General features: G+C 47.5%; 1 protein-coding gene across 1 annotated transcript in view; it reads right to left on the reverse strand.

Moving 5' to 3' along the window:
* The window catches only part of DLGAP2 (DLG associated protein 2), a 690,510-nt gene that overhangs the window by 308,540 nt on the left and 362,837 nt on the right, over window positions 1-19,133 (reverse strand). The window lies entirely within an intron of this gene.

Below are 19,133 nucleotides of genomic sequence, written 5' to 3' on the forward strand. Positions count from 1 at the left end.
CAATGGCTTCACCTGAAGAACAGTGAGGGAACTTTCTGGAATGTAGAGAAGTTTCTGAAATCTGGACAGGTTCTCTATCTCAACTGGTGCCCAAGCTACACAGTACACACACCTGGTACATGGGCATTTTCTGTATGTAAAGTATACATCAAAAAGGCAAGAAATAACCTGGCTTTATGAGAGAAATCGGAGAAGGCAATGGCAAGCCACTCCAGTACTATTGCCTAGAAAATCCCATGGATGGAGGAGCCTGGTAGGCTGCAGTCCGTGGGATGGCTAAGGGTCGGACACGACTGAGCGACTTCACTTTCACTTTTCACTTTAACACATTGGAGAAGGAAATGGCAACCCACTCCAGTGTTCTTGCCTGGAGAATCCCAGGGATGGGGGAGCCTGGTGGGCTTCCGTCTGTGGGGTCACACAGAGTCAGACACGACTGAAGTGACTTAGCAGCAGCAGCAGCATGAGAGAAATAAATTATAATTTGTATCCTTATTAGTTAAAAAAAAGGATAGTTTATGTTCAGTTCAATTCAGTCCAGTCGTTCAGTCATGTCCGACTCTTTGCGACCCCATGAACCACAGCACTCCAGGCCTCCCTGTCCATCACCAACTCCCGGAGTTCACTCAAACTTTTGTCCATCGAGTCGGTGATGCCATCCAGCCATCTCATTCTCTGTCGTCCCCTTCTCCTCCTGCCCCCAATCCCTCCTAGCATCAGACTCTTTTCCAGTGAGTCAACTCGTCGCATGAGGTGGCCAAAGTATTGGAGTTTCAGCTTCAGCATCAGTCCTTCCAAGGAACACCCAGGATTGATCTCCTTTAGAATGGACTGGTTGGATCTCCTTGCAGTCCAAGGGACTCTCAAGAGTCTTCTCCAGCACCACACTTCAAAAGCATCAATTCTTCGGCAATCAGCTTTCTTCACAGTCCAACTCTCACATCCATACATGACCACGGGAAAAACCACAGCCTTGACTAGACGGACCTTTGTTGGCAAAGTAATGTCTCTGCTTTTTAATATGCTATCGAGGCTGGTCATAACTTTCCTTCCAAGGAGTAAGCGTCTTTTAATTTCATGGCTGCAATCAGCATCTGCAGTGATTTTGGAGCCCCCAAAAATAATGTCTGACACTGTTTCCACTGTTTCCCCATCTATTTCCCATGAAGTGATGGGACCAGATGCCATGATCTTTGTTTTCTGAATGTTGAGCTTCAAGCCAACCTTTTCACTCTTCTCTTTCACTTTCATCAAGAGGCCTTTGAGTTCCTCTTCACTTTCTGCCATAAGGGTGGTGTCATCTGCATATCTAAGGTCATTGATATTTCTCCCGGCAATCTTGATTCCAGCTTGTGCTTCTTCCAGCCCAGCGTTATGTACTGGGAAGGCAACGCTGTTTTGATTTATTCATTCAACTTCATGGTATTGTTAGAAACATAAGAAGAATACTCAATAATATTTTAGAAGTGTTTCTTCACTCAAATAAAAACAAATTAGATTATGTCTTCACTTTAATTGGTTAGTATCAAACACCAAATATTTAACTACATTTACTCAAACAATAATCCAATACTTATTTCTAATGGAATGCTTTAATTTTCCATCTACTAGTCCTTTTGTTCCCATAATTATTTGTGCACTGCAGCTAGTGTTACATATTGAATATTCTTCAATCCATTCTTGGCAATCACTGGGTATACACTTAAGGGTATGGTGTGGAGGCTAAAATACCTTTCCTGTTTAGTTCAAAACATTTATGGTTACATTTAGATTTCCTGAAAACATGACAACTCTGCATAAGCATATACTCACGTAGCGATGCTACTCCAGTATCATTTAATATGTAGATAGAGTCTAACCTGTGACTGCAGTGCACACAGAAACACTGCCTTAGTTACAACAATGCGCAGGCAATGGGGAGAGTTTAATTACTCAGTACCATGTTTATTTCACCTTCCTGAATTAAAAGGAAAGTTTAACACATTAATTTTCAGTATTAGTAGTACTAAACAGATAGAAACAGTCAAGTTCAGTGCTCCTCCCATCAGGCCACAGGCCTGGGGCCTGGCAGGGGGTGGGCAGGGTCTTGGCGTGGGTAGCGCTTGCAGGTGCCAAGAGCTGGGAGCTCGAGGGCTGGGCGCCCAGACTCCTGCTGATTCCTCTCCAGGGGCATTCCACGTGGCCAAGGCAGTTCACGGGGACTGGCCGCAGAGGTTGAGCCCAGGAGAAAGCTGAGCTCACTCGGGGCTCCACCTCTGACTTCTCTGAAGTGGTAAGTCATCATTTCTCCCAAATTGCAAAGTGGAAACAATATCTACATATGTTTACTTTCTTTGGGCACTTAAGGGATTAAAGAAATTAAGTCCATAAAACACTCTGGGGGTCTTTGATGTTACTCGAAGGTATAGAAAAGTCATCTTATATTTCTTTTAAAAACCTGTGTGTGTTTGTGTGTATCTGTCTGTGTGTGCCTGTGCGTGTGTCTGTGCCTGTGTATTGTGTGTGTTTGTGTGTGCGTGTGTAACCTTCAGTCCTGACATGAGCTGGCAGTCACTGCAGAGACGCAGTCTGTAGGGACCTGGCACAGGTGAGACGCAGACTTTGGCCCAGGTGGGTGGTGAGGCAGGTGCAGACCCAGCCCCAAGGGCAGACCATGCCCCTGATTAGAGGCGCTGGTCTCTGGAGGCCACGCAGGTCAGGAGGCTCTCCTGCTGGCTCTTCCTGCAGCCGTGGGAACACGATCCAATTATCAATGGTCAGAAAGGTGGTGGGGGTAGGGCACCCTTTCCTGACATTGACTGAGTCACAGTGAGACTCCTCACAGTGGAAGAAAACCCAACCCCCACGTCGCTGAAACCCCACCTGTGCGTCTCCCCCAGACAACTCAGGGTGGGTCTGAACGTACTGCACTCATGCTTGAGAATCAGAGGGCTGAGCCACAGTCCACAACTGCCTGAGAAGAGAGAAATGCCTGGCCTGACCCACACGGCACGGTCCTCCAAACCCCACGCGAGACAGGGCGCTACGCTCCTCAATGCCGCGTGACTCCCATCACAGACCAGGCCTGACAGACATGGGAGGGAGCAACAGGCACCAAGCTGCAAGTGAGCTTGATTCTGGCTCAGGAAAACCCTCCCGCTGCCAGCTCTCCAGGCCTGCAAAGGTCAAGAGCAAACGCCACAAAGTGTGTGCTAAGTCCCTTCCATTGTGGCTGATTCTTTATGTCCCTGTGGACTACAGCCCGCCAGGGTCCTCTGTCCATGGGATTCTCCAGGCAGGAATACTGAAGTGGGTTGCCCTGCACTCCTCCAGGGGATCTTCATGACCCAGGGATCAAACCTGCATCTCCTACAGCTCCTGCATTGCAGGTGAATTCTTTACTACTGAGTCACTGGGAAAGCCCCACCACAAAGTGAGGGCTCTGTAAATCACCTCAGGGAATGTGCCTGCAGATGCAAGTAGAAACAAACTAGCATCGTCCTCAGATCCACTCCCCATGGCTTTCAGGGGTCCAGCAGGTCTCGACTCTCTGAGGAGTCCCTGGGCCCCTCCCAGCAACCACACTGACAGCCCCCCTGCAGGCCCTCAGCCCCCACCAGCCCGCCTGGACCCAGCAAGCCTGCTACATCAGTGAAGCATCCATTACTGCTCCTCAGGGCTTTGCCTGTGCTCTCTGTCTGAGACTGAAACGTGGTGAAAACAAACGCTGCTGCTGCTGCTAAGTCGCTTCAGTCTTATCCGACTCTGTACAACCCCATAGACGGCTGCCCACCTGGCTCCCCCGTCTCTGGGATTCTCCAGGCAAGAACAGTGGAGTGGGTTGCCATTTCCTTCTCCAATGCATGAAAATGAAAAGTGAAAGTGAAGTCACTCAGTTGTTTCCGACTCTTAGCGACCCCATGGACTGCAGCCTACCAGGCTCCTCCATCCATGGGATTTTCCAGGCAAGAGTACTGGAGTGAGTTGCCATTGCCTTCTCTGGAAAACAAATGCTAGTGAAGATTTAAGACACAAATCAACAGAGTCACACCACCAGAAGCCCAGACAGCACACGCAGTGCCCTGCCCGGAAGCAGGGTGACCTGTGTGTGGACTTGGGTTTGTGCAAACCTCGACAGGAGGGCCAGGAGGCTTCCAGATGAGGCGGGTGTGCCATGACCAGGGGACCACACATTTTCTTTCTGGAGCAATTGGTAACACACCCGGTTCACTGATATAACTCCTTTCCTGAACAGAAAAGTACTCCAGGAACACATGGGGAAAAGCTAAATATACATGTGTTTTCAGCAAAGAATCCGAAATCTAGTACAACTGAGGGGCATGAGGCGTGAGCTGCAGAGGGTGGGCTGTGAACACAGCCACAGCAGCTCCCAACCTGCGGGGAGCTGACCACCCACAGGGATGAGGACTTCCAGACCGGCTGCATAACCACACGTGTGCTTCTCTAGAGAAACGCTGCGCACTGCACAGGAAACCGAGCAGGACCCTCTGGGGAGGGAGCAGTGGCGGGCATGCCTCACGTCGCGTGTGGTCTCAACCCCGCACAGGAGAACGCCCGTGTGCGCCCTGGCTCACAGGCCGAGGAGGCCCAGAAACACCTTCACATGCACCAAAGCAGACGCTCTCAGGTTTGGAGACGGGTGGGGTATGCAGCGGGGAGCCTGGATGAATTTCGTGGGAAAATTGAATCTTGGTGATTCAATTCAAACTCTCTACTATTGGCTGAATATGTTAATGGAAGAAAAAAATGGGATTTTCATTCTTAGGGGAGAGGAGAGACATCATTTATTTACAGTTATCCCCGTAAGAAGAAGGTCGGTGGGCACAGGGCTCTGGGGGCTGCCTGCCGTGGCCTCGCTGCCCACCTGTACCCCTCCCCCCAACAGAGGACACCCTGCAGCCTGTTGCACAGGATGCGACTGTATTCTCGGTGATTCCACACCGGCCAGTCTGAAGAATTCCACTGTTACGATGACCACAGCAAACTGACATTCCTGACACGTTCAGTCCTGCTTAAGTATTGGCTCAGCCTGGGTCACTCATGGCCGCCTGACCCCCAGGGAGCGAGGCTGGGCTTCTGCAGAAACCTGTGGCGGCCTGTGGGTAACTGTATGTGTCCCCACACCCGCGCCAGAGGGACCGTCACGACAAGCTGCCCCCGGACCCTCTTGTGCCTTTTCCTCTTGCTCGGCCACTCCCTGCGACGCCGAAGATGGGGCTGTGCGCACCCTCCTCCAAGACAAAAACTTCCGGGCCGGAAGAAGTGCAGGAGACAGACAGGAGCCGCAGCTCACAGCACAGGCCCTGGCTGCGCTGTGCCTGGCCTGGGTGTCCCCTGAAGCGGGTCTGATTTCACCACGAACATGCCGTCCATTTCCCTCTGAGATCCCTGTGGCTGAGGGGTCAGTAATGGATCTCAGGGAACAAGACCCCTGAGAGAGTTATTCCTGCGGGGTTGAAACAGCTGCCGTTTCTGTTGTTGTGCTGCTTTGTCACATGTCAGGAGACTTCTGTGAGTCTTTATTTCTTCCTTCAAAACTCAAAAGTGACTTAATACCATTCTCCATTCATGAAAAACTAGGAAGCCACTCTTGTCTTTACCAGAGAACATTTTTTTTAACCTGAGAGATTAAATTGTTATATGATGTCAACAGGGGACTTAATGCTACCAGAAAGAAGAAAATAATCGAAAAATAAACAGCAGCAATTGCAGAGACATTTCTCATGAGTGCTCCATAAAAATGTCAGCATAACAAGGCGATTTCACATAAAAAGAGGGCAGAAGACTGTCCCCTCCCCACCAAACAGAAGAGCGTCGTTGAAGACACCCGCCCTCCCTGCAGGGCCGTAGAGGGCGACCTCCATGAGCAGGAGTCAGGCCGAAGGGGCACTGAATCCCCACAGCTGCCAAGCGGGGCGGGCGGTCCTGGCTGCAGAGAGGCTGCAGGCCGGCTCCTCTGCGGGGACGGATGCGGGCGGCTGCTGCCTCTGGGGCCTGGGTGTCCGCAGGACTCAGGGTGGAACCATGAGGACTGGGATGAGCGGCCCGCACTCGAGAAGAAGACAGTGCCCCAGACTGACAGATGCCAAGGAGGTCCTGGGTGGGAGGGGGGCCCGGGGACGGGGAGCGGGCCTCCCATTAGATTCGCCCCAGACGACAGCCACGCATGGACCCCCTGAACTAGTGACGCCTCCCAGCAGCATCACAGGGAACATCAACAGAAACAACGACAGCTCATGCTACACCGATGTCTAGTTACGGAGCTCCCTGGTGATGTCATCGGCACGAAATATAAAAGGATGAAATCACTGCACATTCCTCAGCCCTGGTACAGAATTAAAATGCGTCCTCACCACAGTTCAGACTGTTTGTCCTAAGAATCTGGTGTGCTCCCAAGATTACTGTCCTGTTTATGCTGTGATTGCTCTGAACCCATGTGATCTCTCCTCCACGCAGGAGTCTCCACTCCTACACAGCAAGTGGGTGAGTGGCAGGCTTGGGTCACTGAGAGGAAACAGGGCCTGTACTGATTGGCTTCCCTTTATGATGACAAAGCCCCTCCCCGCAGGTCAGGTCTCCAGCATCACCCTGGGCGACTGTTCAGCTGCTGTTCAAGAAATAGGTGCCCGGGGGGTTCAGAGTGTGGTCGAGACCCCAGTGCGCAGCACAGATGCGGTTCAGAAGTGGGATCCGCTGTGCCTCCACGAGGGGCCTGTGACCCACAGCCCTCATGCTGGGCCCCAGGCCAGGCCAGCCGCTGGCCCTGGCTACAGAGAGGACCTTTGATTGCGAGGCTCAGATGCTCAGCTCAGCCTTTCATTCTGCCTGAGAACATTTCAGTCCAGCCACTGCCCAGCAGTGCTTAGAGAAAGCCGAACTGGTGATGTTCAGTTTACAGCTTCACAGAGCAGTCAGTGCGCCCGTTGGGAGGGCTCAGCACCTGGTGGGAGATTCAAACGGCCTTACAAAGAGGCAGGATGCCAACTCTAAGGGCAGGACCGCCCTGCAGTGGCTGCTATTACTGACCATTTATAACCAATCACACAACCAAAGCTACACTCAAGGGCTGAACATATTCTTTAAATACTTTAGGAAAATAATAGATACAAACATATCTATTAAGATACTAGACAATTGCAGATAAGCTCACCAAAGGTCTGTTTTTTGTTGAAACTTTGAGGAAAAAATAATTTGTTAGGTGAAAAATCTGCAGTGTGTCCCAGCCTTCATTTATTTAACTGATTGCAAGAATTCGATTTCAAAACAAGTACAACCAAGCTGAAAACAAAATCCAGTCTGGTCTCAACGCAGGTGCAAAACATGGCGCTTGCACCCTCCCTGCGTGGGCTTTGTCATGAACGTCCAGGGTGCCTGGCTGCGTGCTGCCTACTCTGTGCTGAGTCCAGGGCCCTCCTTCTGAGAGGGAGCCTTCCTCAGTACAGAAATTTAATAAAAACCAGTGCGGCCACTGCTGCTTCCAAAATCTCAGTGTGTAAGAATGAAGGTGACTCCTCGAAAGTGTCGAGTGAATGAACATTAGGTCCAAAAGCATGTGTGCCACATCCTCCTCAGTTTATAAGGAAGAGATGATCACAGAGGATCATCTCACCGAAGCAAGGCCTCCACAGGCAGGGAAGATCACACACACACATGCACACCACACACACACTTCAAGAAACCTGAAGACAAGGACCAGCTCCCTCTGCTCTGACCCTCTCCTGATTCAGGCAAAGGATTGGTGACCGTGGACCCACAGGGCCCTGACGGCTGGACACAGACGGAAGCCAGCCTGATCTGTGCACAATGGTCTCCCCACGATGGGAAACCCCTCTGTTCATACGGTGCTCCCCATGCTAAGCTGCTTACCTGTGACAAACAGTCCCTCTCACCCTGCCAGCCGCGCCGGCCAGAGCTCGGTCTGCTCCCCCACAGGCGGTCCAGGGCTGGCCCCCATCGGCATCAGCAGGACAGAGGCTGGCAGGACCACCTCAGCCCGCATGTCACACATGGGCTCTGGGGTCCCAGCATGGGGCGCCTGGTGCCGATTTCCTGTGATGCTTCCAGGAGAGGCGTGCCCTGTGGGTCAACACCAGCCCTGGGACCGCGGTGACCTCCTGCCCAAGGTCATCAAGAAACATGGAAAGATGCCATTTTTTCCCCAGACCATGGCCAGGATTACTCAACTCAGGAGTGAAACTCTGTAACCACAATTTCCATCTAACTGCACTGAACACATATAACATGAAAATGCACTTAAAACAGCCAATGCTTCCTCCTACCACTATCTGAGGTGCTTTAGACAAAGGCATGTATTTCGTTTTTATCGTTCAAATACAGAGAGAAAACAGAAACACGCCCAGAGCATGTTGGTCATTGTACCAAAACTCAGACTGTCAGACACACGATGGCAGCGCAGCCCCTTCAGACACGCACCACTCATACCAAGGCCGGCACGGGCATCCCTCAGCCCAAAAACACAAAGGAAACGGAGATCAGAAGCCACAGAAGGTGCGTACCTTTGAACAGGGTCAGTCCGTGCAAGGTTCCTTTGATTTTAGTCAGTCTCAGCTCCATGGGTCGGGCCGGACCTTCTAGTCATGTCCTTTGGAAAATGGAAAGTTAAGGTTTGCGCTAAAGGCATCCCTAAAGCGATCAAATCACAAGGAAACCAGCTTCATAGTCGTTGGTGTGGATGGGGTCATGGATGGACAGGGGCTGGCAGGACCGTGGGCCCTGGCACCAAACAGCTCCACGCTGTCCACTTGCAAAGGACGAGCTGCCGGCAGAGCTGCATGGACTGGAGGGCTGCGGGTTTGAGGGTTCACTGCCTGGTGAAAACGGAGAAGCCCTCGCTCCAGCTGTGCCCGAATCCATTGGAAGAGCAATTTCTACACATGAAAATGTCACAAAGTCCCTCACCTACCCCCTGAAATGTATAATTGTACCTTAAGTCAATAATAGCCCCAAATCATTGGGGTATAGTGTAAATCAAGTATAAGGTGGCATTTGCAGACATAAATAGACTCACGGAGCTTAGGGGAAACACAGATCACACACGTGTGCACAGGTCCACACGCACATATGTAATCAGATGACATCTGCTTAGTTCTCAGTGGTATGCAGCACAGTGCTATCAACTTTTTGTTACTTTGCCTCATTTTTCAAATTTTAAAAAATCATAGGGTAGCTCACAAAATAACTATGTGGTTTATTTTAACTGGCAACTTGAGGCTGACCAGGCATGGTTTAAGTTACACCAGCTTTACACACGTGGCTGCAAGTCCACAGCCGCAGGGCCACTTGGGGAAGAAACACAGGAAGCCAGATGACAGTGGCAAGTGGGCACCTCATGTTGCCCAGGCCCGGGGGAGCAGTGCTGTGTCAGGTCGTCTCCCTAAGAAGCAGCAGGAAGGCCAGCAACCCAGACCCTGAGAGCCTGAGACCCCGGCCCCTCCCCGGACTCCGTCTAAGCTAAGACTGGCAAAGGGGGCTGGGTGTAGGGCCGTCCCGCAGGGCTCACCCCACGGGTTGGAGCTCACTGTTACATGCTCAGGAGCTTTACAAACAGGGGTTTAAATAGTCATTCTGAACACTCACATCTCGTAAACTTATAGTCAAAGAACTCATCTTAGAGCAAAGGAACAACCACTCATGTTCACCCATCTGCACATGCTGTCCTGACCCCTTTAGCTCCTGTCTGCCCACAAGATGGATGCACTACTGCGGGGTGCTGCCCAGCATCCTCCCCTGGGCTGTGAGGGCAGGGCTGTCCCCCGGAGCCTGCCCACCATGGCGTCAAAGGACCACAAGCATGTGAGGAGCAGGAGCTGAGAGGATTCTGGGACAGATGCTTGAATCTAGAAGAGGTGCAACATTCAGCTTCTACGACCCAGACAATTAAGGCCGGACAGGATTCCCATCCCTGCTCTGCCCTGCAACCAGATGCCTCAAGGCTGCTGCAAAAGCCTCCCTGCCCTGCAGGCCCCATGAGGGGCGGGGGGGGGGGGACACTTCCTTCTCTCTCAGCTAATTCCAGGCGCTGAGGATGCGGCCACGTGTGGCAGGGCTCATGGTTGCCTAGCAACCTGCCTACGCGGCATCCAGAGCTGCTCCCTGAAATATCCTCGCGCCACAGAGCTGTACTGGAAAGTTCCGGGGAACATTTTTAGAATGAGCTTCCTGAGGTTGGTGAACAGCAGCAGGGGTGTTGGAGGCCGTGAGGACAGCTTGCTGTCTGCCCTGGAAAAGGCCCCAGGCCCCCATCCTTCCTCCTGATCCCAAGCGGGGAGAGCGGCCGTCCAGAGGCGAGGCTGCAGGTGTCCACTCCAGCAGACAGGGGCATCAGGTGATGTGAGTGCAGCTTGCTCCTGTGTGTTTCAGTCCTCGGGTCCACCCTGTGGACTGGAGGGCTCGCTGAGCCGTGCATAGGAGACGCTCAGGGCACACTGCCCTGCCGGTGCGGCCTACGGGACCACGGGCAGCCGCACTCGGGCAGTGAGCAAGGGATGGCGGTCGGTGAGCCACAGAATGGGGCCATGCCAGGGCCTGCAAGGTGGCAGGGAAGGCACGCAGCGCAGAGGGCTCCTTTTCTCCACATCCTCACTGACATCAGTCACCTGTGTTCTTCTTAATGATACCAGTTCTGACAGGGGTGAGGGGATAGCTCATGGAATAGGACTCAGTCAGAGAGAAGAAGGAAATGTTGCCATTTGCAACCACATGGATGGACTTGGAAGCCGCTATACTTAGTGAAATCAGTCAAAGACATATCACTTATCTGTATAATCTAAAAAATGCAACAAATGACTGAATATAATAAAAAAGAAGCTCATAGATGTGGAGAACAAACTGCTCGTTACCAATGGGTGAGGGGCAATACAGAGGGTGGAGAATGAAGAGGCGGAAAATATTATGTATAAAATAAACTACAGGGATACATTGTACAACATGGGAAATAAAATAACATACTTATCACTTCGCACACATGGAGTAGAACCTTAAAAAACTGTGACTCACCATATCATACACCTCCTAGCATATAGTATTGTATATCAACTATGCCTCAATTAAAATATTTTCTTAAAACTTTAATGACAAAGCAGCAGCATTAGGATTTAAAGTAAGGCCTGCCTTCAAACTGGATGTTCCCAAATTAGAGTAACAATGGATACAATTAAACTACTCTTGATCCCCCAGCTGTGAAAGACAACCTGTGATTATACATCAGAAAAAGAAAACCACAGTCCAGGAGACAGAAACAGACACGCCGTCGGTAACCACAGCAGCACCCAGTGCATTTACACAAGTTCAAGACAGCTGAGTGAGATGCATGGGGCCCATGTGCGCCCAGAGCAGGCCAAACAGCTGGAGACTTTACGAGAATGAGACTGAGTGCAGTCGTGCAGGCAAAATATGAAATTCACAGCAAGGAACATGACAGTAACATTAGGGTCAGACGTGCCACTGTCCTTTGGGAGCCTAGTCCATCAACTCTGCTCAGAAGACAGTGACCACAACCTACCAGGGAGACAGGATGTGTGCCCCAGAGCAAACCTGCAAAACACTGTTTTCATACCCTCTGTTCTAACTGATCAAGTCAGTAGTACATGTGACTCACTTCCAACGTGAATTATTTGTGGGTTGTATGGCAAAACCAGTACAGTAATGTAAAGTAATTAGCCTCGAATTAAAATAAATAAATTAAAAAAAAACAACCAAACTGCTCTTATTTCAAGAGAAGGCAAAAAAATTAATAGGAAGAAAAGTGACTATAATACTTAGCAAAGCACATTTTAATTTTTTTTCCTTCTTGGTTCTTTCTTTCCTTACTACCTTCTTTTCTGCTTTCTTTGTCTTTCAAAAGATTTTTTTTTTTTCAAAAAAGAAAACACAGAAGATGAAATGTAAAATATAATCACTGTTCTGAGATCTTAAGTGTTCTCACAGCAAAAAAAGAAATAGTAAGTTTGTTACATGATGCCGGTGTTATCTAATGTCGGAATTGATTTGCAATATATGGGTATCAAATCACCACTTTGTACACCTTAAAGTTACACAGTGTTATAAATATGTCAATTATACCTCAATAAAGATGGAAAAACACAGGATCACTGTTAATGTGGAATTACCTTTGCACAGGGGGAAAACTGCATCACAAGCTGAACATACTTTCATGTAACTAGTGTTTTTCCCAAAGAAAGTCCTAGATGTATTTATCCAGACGTCACTATGTGGCATTTTGTCACAGAAATAGACCTGAGAAACATCACACCATCTTTTTAATAATTACAATGCAGAATTAACGGCATTGAGACAGTGTTAATGGTCTGGCAAACAAGAACAGCCTGATTTTGATGGATTGGTTCTCATTAGAGTCACATCCCAAGATGCCCATGAAAAGGTAAAATCAAAGCTATAGCTGTGCAACTTTTGCTTACTGTTTGATGATTTCACTCTAAAGCAAGAAAGGAAAAGAAAATAAAAACAGGCTAATTAGTGCTGCTAGAACTACATACACCTCCTTTCCCAGGGTGCCCTGTGGATTCTGTTAGTGGCGCAAAAGGATTTGTGAAATAACCCACAGGACTTACAGGCTCTCTGCTCTACCAAGGGAGAAAACCAAAAAATGCTCCACGCTGATTAAATCCAAGACTGTAAAGAGGCCGGCAGTGTGCTACTTAGGAGCCTGATAAGCCGTCTGCAGTGCTCTTGAGGTAATCAGGTTTTGATTTAGATACAGTTCCAATGCCAAAAGCAGGATTCTTCCTCCTGAAGAACATGACAATCATCTGGACTTGTTCTGAACTTGGGCTGATGATTATCTGCTCAGACGAGGAAGACCAGGATCTGGCATCACCGCAGTCTGAGGCTGAGGAATGCCTTGTCCCTCAGACAATGACATGGTCAGAGCAGAGACATTCAGCACTCTGGAAATCAAACCATTTTCCTCCTAAAAAGGCTTAAACATGAATAAAGAGGTAAATTTCATTTTCAACTTTCTTTAGAATGGCTTGAATTGTTCAGTTCAGTTCAGTTCAGTCACTCAGTCGTATCTGACTCTTTGCAACCCCATGAATCACAGCCCGCCAGGCCTCCCTGTCCATCACCAACTCCCGGAGTTCACTCAAACTCATGTCCATCGAGTTGGTGATGCCATCCAGCCACCTCATTCTCTGTCGTCCCCGTCTCCTCCTGCCCCCAATCCCTCCCAGCATCAGAGTCTTTTCCAGTGAGTCAACTCGTCGCATGAGGTGGCCAAAGTATTGGAGTTTCAGCTTTAGCATCAGTCCTTCCAATGAACACCCAGGATTGATCTCCTCTAGAATGGACTGGTTGGATCTCCTTGCAGTCCAAGGGACTCTCAAGAGTCTTCTCCAGCACCACAGTTCAAAAGCATCAATTCTTCGAGTGCCAAATACATTACCAAGGAAGAATGTCTGAGTGGGCAAGGTTCCAGACTTTTAAAACATGCTAATTCCCTTAAGTCATTTCAAAAGCGAGTGGACAACAAGATGAATGGCCATTTGGAGAAGAACACAGCTGACTGTTTGGGACAGTGAAGCTAAAGGTCAGAGTGTGATGCAGGTTTGGCCTGTTTAGGGTGTGTCCACTCGCTGCACTTCTGGCAGGGAGCTGGTTACACTGAGATTTCAAGACACAGAGCGATGGAGGAAGGGCTCCCTGCCCAGCGCACACCCAACGGTCCTCCCAGGCAACAATGCTAGGCCCTGTGCCCTGGAGGCCCTTCCTGGACGGAAGAGGGGGAACGTCTCCGCCCAGGCCTCCAAGACGTCATCTCAGAGCAACCTCTAACCTGCTCACTGCTTTGAGTCTTAAAATCCATTCAAAGAATAGTGTCTGAGGGAAGGAGAACAGGAGGGGCCACCCCAAAATACGATGAGAAGCTCAGGGCATACCACCCAAAACATGCCACTCTGGTTATGTCGATCCCTGAGGGCTGAAAGCGCGGGGAAAACAGCAGAAGCAGGAAGAGGTGTTCTCTGCCTACAGACGGAGACTCCTAAAGGGTCTCCAGTACCAAAAACTCCCCCTCTTGGGACTGTCATCAGTGAAGCTGGGGGTGGTGGCTTCTCGTCGAGGAGAGCAGCCCAGAAGCAGATCCCTCACCAGAGACTGTGGCTCAGGCTGTCACCCTCCCCTCGACCTCTGGGGCCCAATCTTCCTAAAAATCACTTGCTCTCTCCCAGATGCCTACACCTTCCTCCCATTTCCCTATTAAGCTGGTTTTTAGTCCAGAATTTTTAGCCCCCTGGGAAGTTACTCTTTCTCCCTGCACATCTCCCATGTAAAGTGAGTCTACGTGTTACTAAACAGTTTGCCTTCCCCTTATTAATCTCTCTTTTATTATAAGAGGTCTCAGTCAAGAACTCAGAAGCATAGAGGGGAAACTACTTTTCTTCCCCTAAAAGGAAAGAAATGAATACGTATTTTTCTATTTTTCAAGAACCAGATCACAGAATAAATAGAAATCATTCAATAATTCACAGCTTCTGAGACTGCACTCCATTCTATTTGAATATTTAGTGTTGTTTCTTTGAGGTAAGAGGATCTGTTCGACATGAGTTCTCAATATCCAACAAGTGAATGGTAGGTTCTCAGGGAAAAGCTGAGACCATATCACAGTTTACATATGTTAAGAATACTGTATACATAATAAAAAGTCAACAGTCCAACTGGAAACATATCTTCAGAAGTAACAGAAAACGTTACCAGCAACATTATACAAAGTGTTTGCAGAAAACATTAAGAAAATCATTAACATTCTATTTATGCTATGCAAAGTAGATAAAAGTTTGAAAATAAAATTAACAGAAGAAACATAAATACTCAGTAAATATTTGAACACATATGCTCTCTAAGAAATAAAGGGATGAAAATGAAAACAAAACATAATTAATATTGGGAAAGGTTAAAACTGAACTGGGATTTAATGGGAGTGAGATGGGGGTGATGCCTGAGTGAGCAAGACTGAGAAATGGGGGTGAGAAAAGTATTCACAAAATTCTCATAGGAACATAAATTTGTTCAAACAAGTAGAAAGGAAATTGGGCTTTATATATCATAAGCCTTAAAAATGTTCCTAACACTTCGTCTATAGCTTTAGTTCTCACATTTATTCTAATGAAAAAATCAGAAATGAAGCTAAAGACTTCTGTACAAAGAGGCTTATAGCTTAGCTTAGTCGCTCAGTCATTTCTGACTCTTTTCGACCCCGTGGACTGTAGCCCCGCCAGGCTTCGCTGTTCATGGGATTCTCCAGGCAGGAATACTGGAGTGGGTCGCCATGCCCTCCTCCAGGGGATCTTCTTGGCCCAGGGATCAAACCTGTGTCTCCTGAATTGCAGGAGGATTCTTTACCACTAGTGCCAACTAGGAAGCCCAGGGACATAGTTAATGTCCCAATCATAATGAGATATAAGTCAGTCAGTACCTATGATACGCTGAAGAAAACAAATGAAATATAAAATTGTTTTCTACATGGTACTGGATGAAGAAAGCAGAAAACCAAGCCACACAGATGACATGACACGATTTGTAAGTGTACGTGTGTATGTGCATTTTACGCGTTTCAAACACCAAAAGAAAACAAAAGGAATTATATCAGACTGATAATGCTTATCTCAGAAGGTAATACTGCATAGGTTTATCATGTCCATATTGTGTTTAAACTCAGAAAAGTGTATATGACAAAAAAGTGATGTTAAGACATTTAGAGGAATGACATCTGTTTGTCAGAGTCTCATGTAACTCTAACTTTTCAGAACTGACACAATGTCTCACCCCCATTTCTTACAAAGTGTGATATTCACAAATATCGTGACCCTCTCTGACATCAGGTGATGCGTAAACCGAGCAGCAGCCAGACCAGCAGGCAAGTACAGCGGGACCAGGGCGGTCCGGCCTCCCTCAGACGTGCAGAAAGCCACAGAGGTGGGCCCAGACAGTGAATCCTGCCAAGCCTCAACCTGGCCCACAGGGACTGCTGACCACCAGTGATGAGCCCACAGAGCCCTATATCGTAGCCTCGTACTGCATACACAGATGGCACAAGTACCTGCAGGTACGGTGGGCAGGACCCAACACAGATGAGAACACAGCAGAAGAAGCTGAGACGTGACAAGTAAGCAAAGAGGCAGCACGATGGCCCCCGAGGAAAACGCTGGAAAGAAAGACTGTGGCGACAGCACTAAAAAGCTGAAGGAATCAACTGCCCATCCACAGGGCTACAGTCAGAGAACACGTTTTTGCAAAGGAAAAGGAAAATGAAGACATTTACAGGCAAACAAAAAGTGAGGGAATGTGTTGCCAACAGATGCTCCCAAAGTCCAAATTGGGTGGGAGACGGCACGGGGCGGCGGGCGGGCAGCTGTCAGGGAGAAGAAAAACGACTCCAGACAGAAACAAGGAAATAGGAGAATTAGTGACAGGCGAGAAAGGTGAGGACACTAAAGCCTCTGACTGCGTGAATCACAACAAACTGGAAAATTCTTCAAGAGATGGGAATACCAGGCCACCTCGCTGGTCTCCTGAGAAACCTGTATGCAGGTCAGGAAGCAACAGTTAGAACCAGACATGGAACAACAGACTGGTTCCAAATTGGGAAAGGAGTACGTCAAGGCTGTATATTGTCACCCTGTTTATTTAAGTTATATGCAGAGAACATCACGAGAAATGCCAGAAGAAATACCAACAATCTCACATATACAGATGACACCACCCTAATGGCAAAAAGCAAAGAGGAACTAAAGAGCCTCTTGATGAAGGGGAAAGAGGAGAGTAAAAAATCTGGCTTAAAACTCAAAACTCAACATTTAAAAAAAGATCATGACATCCAGTCCCATCACTTCATGTTAAATAGATGGGGAAACAATGGAAACAGTGAGAGACTATTTTCTTGGGCTCCAAAATCATTGCAGTTGATGGCTGCAGCCATGAAATTAAAAGATGCTGGCTCCTTGGAAGAAAAGCTATGCTCCCATATACCTAGATAGCATATTAAAAAGCAGAAACATCACTTTGCCTACAGAGGTTCATACAGTCAAAGCTGTGGTTTTTCCAGTAGTCATGTACAGATGTGAGAGCTGGACCATAAAGAAGGCTGAGTGCTGAAGAACTGATACTTTCAAACTGAGAGCTGGAGAAGACTCTCGAGAGTCCCTTGGACTTCAAGGAGATCGAACCAGTCAATCCTAAAGGATATTAACCCTGAATATTCAGTGGAAGAACTGATGCTGAAGCAAGCACTTTGGCCACTTGATGTGAAGAGCCGACTCACCGGAAAAGGCCCCGATGGTGGAAAAGATTGAAGGCAAAAGGAGAAGGAGGTGACAGAAGATGAGATGGTTGGATGGCATCACCGATTCAATGGACATGAGTTTGAGCAAACTCCAGGAGATAGTGAAGGGCAGGGAAGCCTGACGTGCTATAGTCCATGAGGTTGCAAAGAGTCGGATATAACTTAGCAACTGAAGAACACCACCACATCAGAAATTATTGATACATTTAATTTTACTGGGCTAAAATAAAAGCCACCAGTTACCTGTGTAAGGAATACCACTTAAATATAAGAACAGAGAAAGGTGGGAAGTAAAATGATTAAAGAAGATCAATTGTATAAATATTAACCCAAAGAAAGCTGACATACACTAACATCAGATGAAGTGGGTTTTAAGACCAAAATTGTTGAAAGAGAGAATTTCATAATGATACAGGGCGAATTTTCTAGGAAGAGTAACAACCTGATTTATATGTGTCACCATATGATTTCAAAATATTAAAAAGCAGAAGCTGACAAATTGAAAAGAAAAAATAGATAAATCTAGGTAAATTTGAAGGATTAAGTAGATAGATTGATCAGAAAATATCAGTACGGATTTGAAAGGCCTGTACAAGAGGGCTAATAATCTTGAATGACTGTTATAGACACTTGAAACCAACAAAAAGATAATTTTGTTCCTAAGTGCACAAAGAACATCTGCCAAAAATTGGCCATATTCCAAAACTTACAGCAAATCCCAGCAAATTTCAAATGATTGAAAACATATTTTCTGACTAGAGTGGAACTGAATTCATTAATGAAACAGATAACTAGTAAAGGACCAATTATTTCAAAACTAAGTAATAAACTTCTAAAAGATTCCTTGTTGAAAGAGAAATTAAATGGAAATTTTAAAGCATTTTGAATTAAAGGTCTTGAAAGGCCTTCAAAACTCACAGGATGGAGCTAAGACTGAACCTAAGAAAGATTTAGCCTTAAATCTGTGCATTAGATTAGAAAACTAAACACCAATGACTTAATACTAGACCACAGAGAGTCAGAAAGAGATCAGTTCAGTTCAGTTCAGTTCCGTCGCTCAGTCGTGTCCGACTCTCCGTGACCCCATGAATCACAGCACGCCAGGCCTCCCTGTCCATCACCAACTCCCGGAGTTCACTCAAACTCATGTCCACAGAGTCGGTGATGCCATCCAGCCATCTCATTCTCTGTCGTCCCCTTCTCCTCCCGCCCCCAACCCTTCCCAGCATCAGAGTCTTTTCCAGTGAGTCAACTCGTCCCACGAGGTGGCCAAAGTATTGGAGTTTCAGCTTTAGCATCAGTCCTTCCAATGAACACCCAGGATTGATTTCCTTTACAATGGACTGGTTGGATCTCCTTGCAGTCCAAGGGACTCTCAAGAGTCTTCTCCAACACCACAGTTCAAAAGCATCAATTCTTTGGTGATCAGCTTTCTTCACAGTCCAACTCTCACATCCATACATGAGCACGGGAAAAACCATAGCCTTGACTAGATGGACCTTGGTTGGCAAAGTAATGTCTCTGCTTTTTAATATACTATCAAGGTTGGTCATAACTTTCCTTCCAAGGAGTAAGCGTCTTTTAATTTCATGGCTGCAATCAGCATCTGCAGTGATTTTGGAGCCCAAAAAATAAAGTCTGACACTGTTTCCAAGATGAAAATTAAATAAAAATGATAAAGATAAAATTAGAAATTCATTAAACAGGAAAAAGAAACACAGTTTTGAGAAAAGTCAACAAAGTCAAAGGTTGTTAATTTTTGAAGACTAAGAAAATTCATAAACCCCTAGTAAAGTTAAGGAAGGAAATGGAACAA

This window comes from Moschus berezovskii, chromosome 26 (genome assembly GCF_049115385.1).
Source record: "Moschus berezovskii isolate FMDL1 chromosome 26, NW_MosBer_1.0, whole genome shotgun sequence".
In the NCBI taxonomy this organism is placed as follows: Eukaryota; Metazoa; Chordata; class Mammalia; order Artiodactyla; family Moschidae; genus Moschus; species Moschus berezovskii.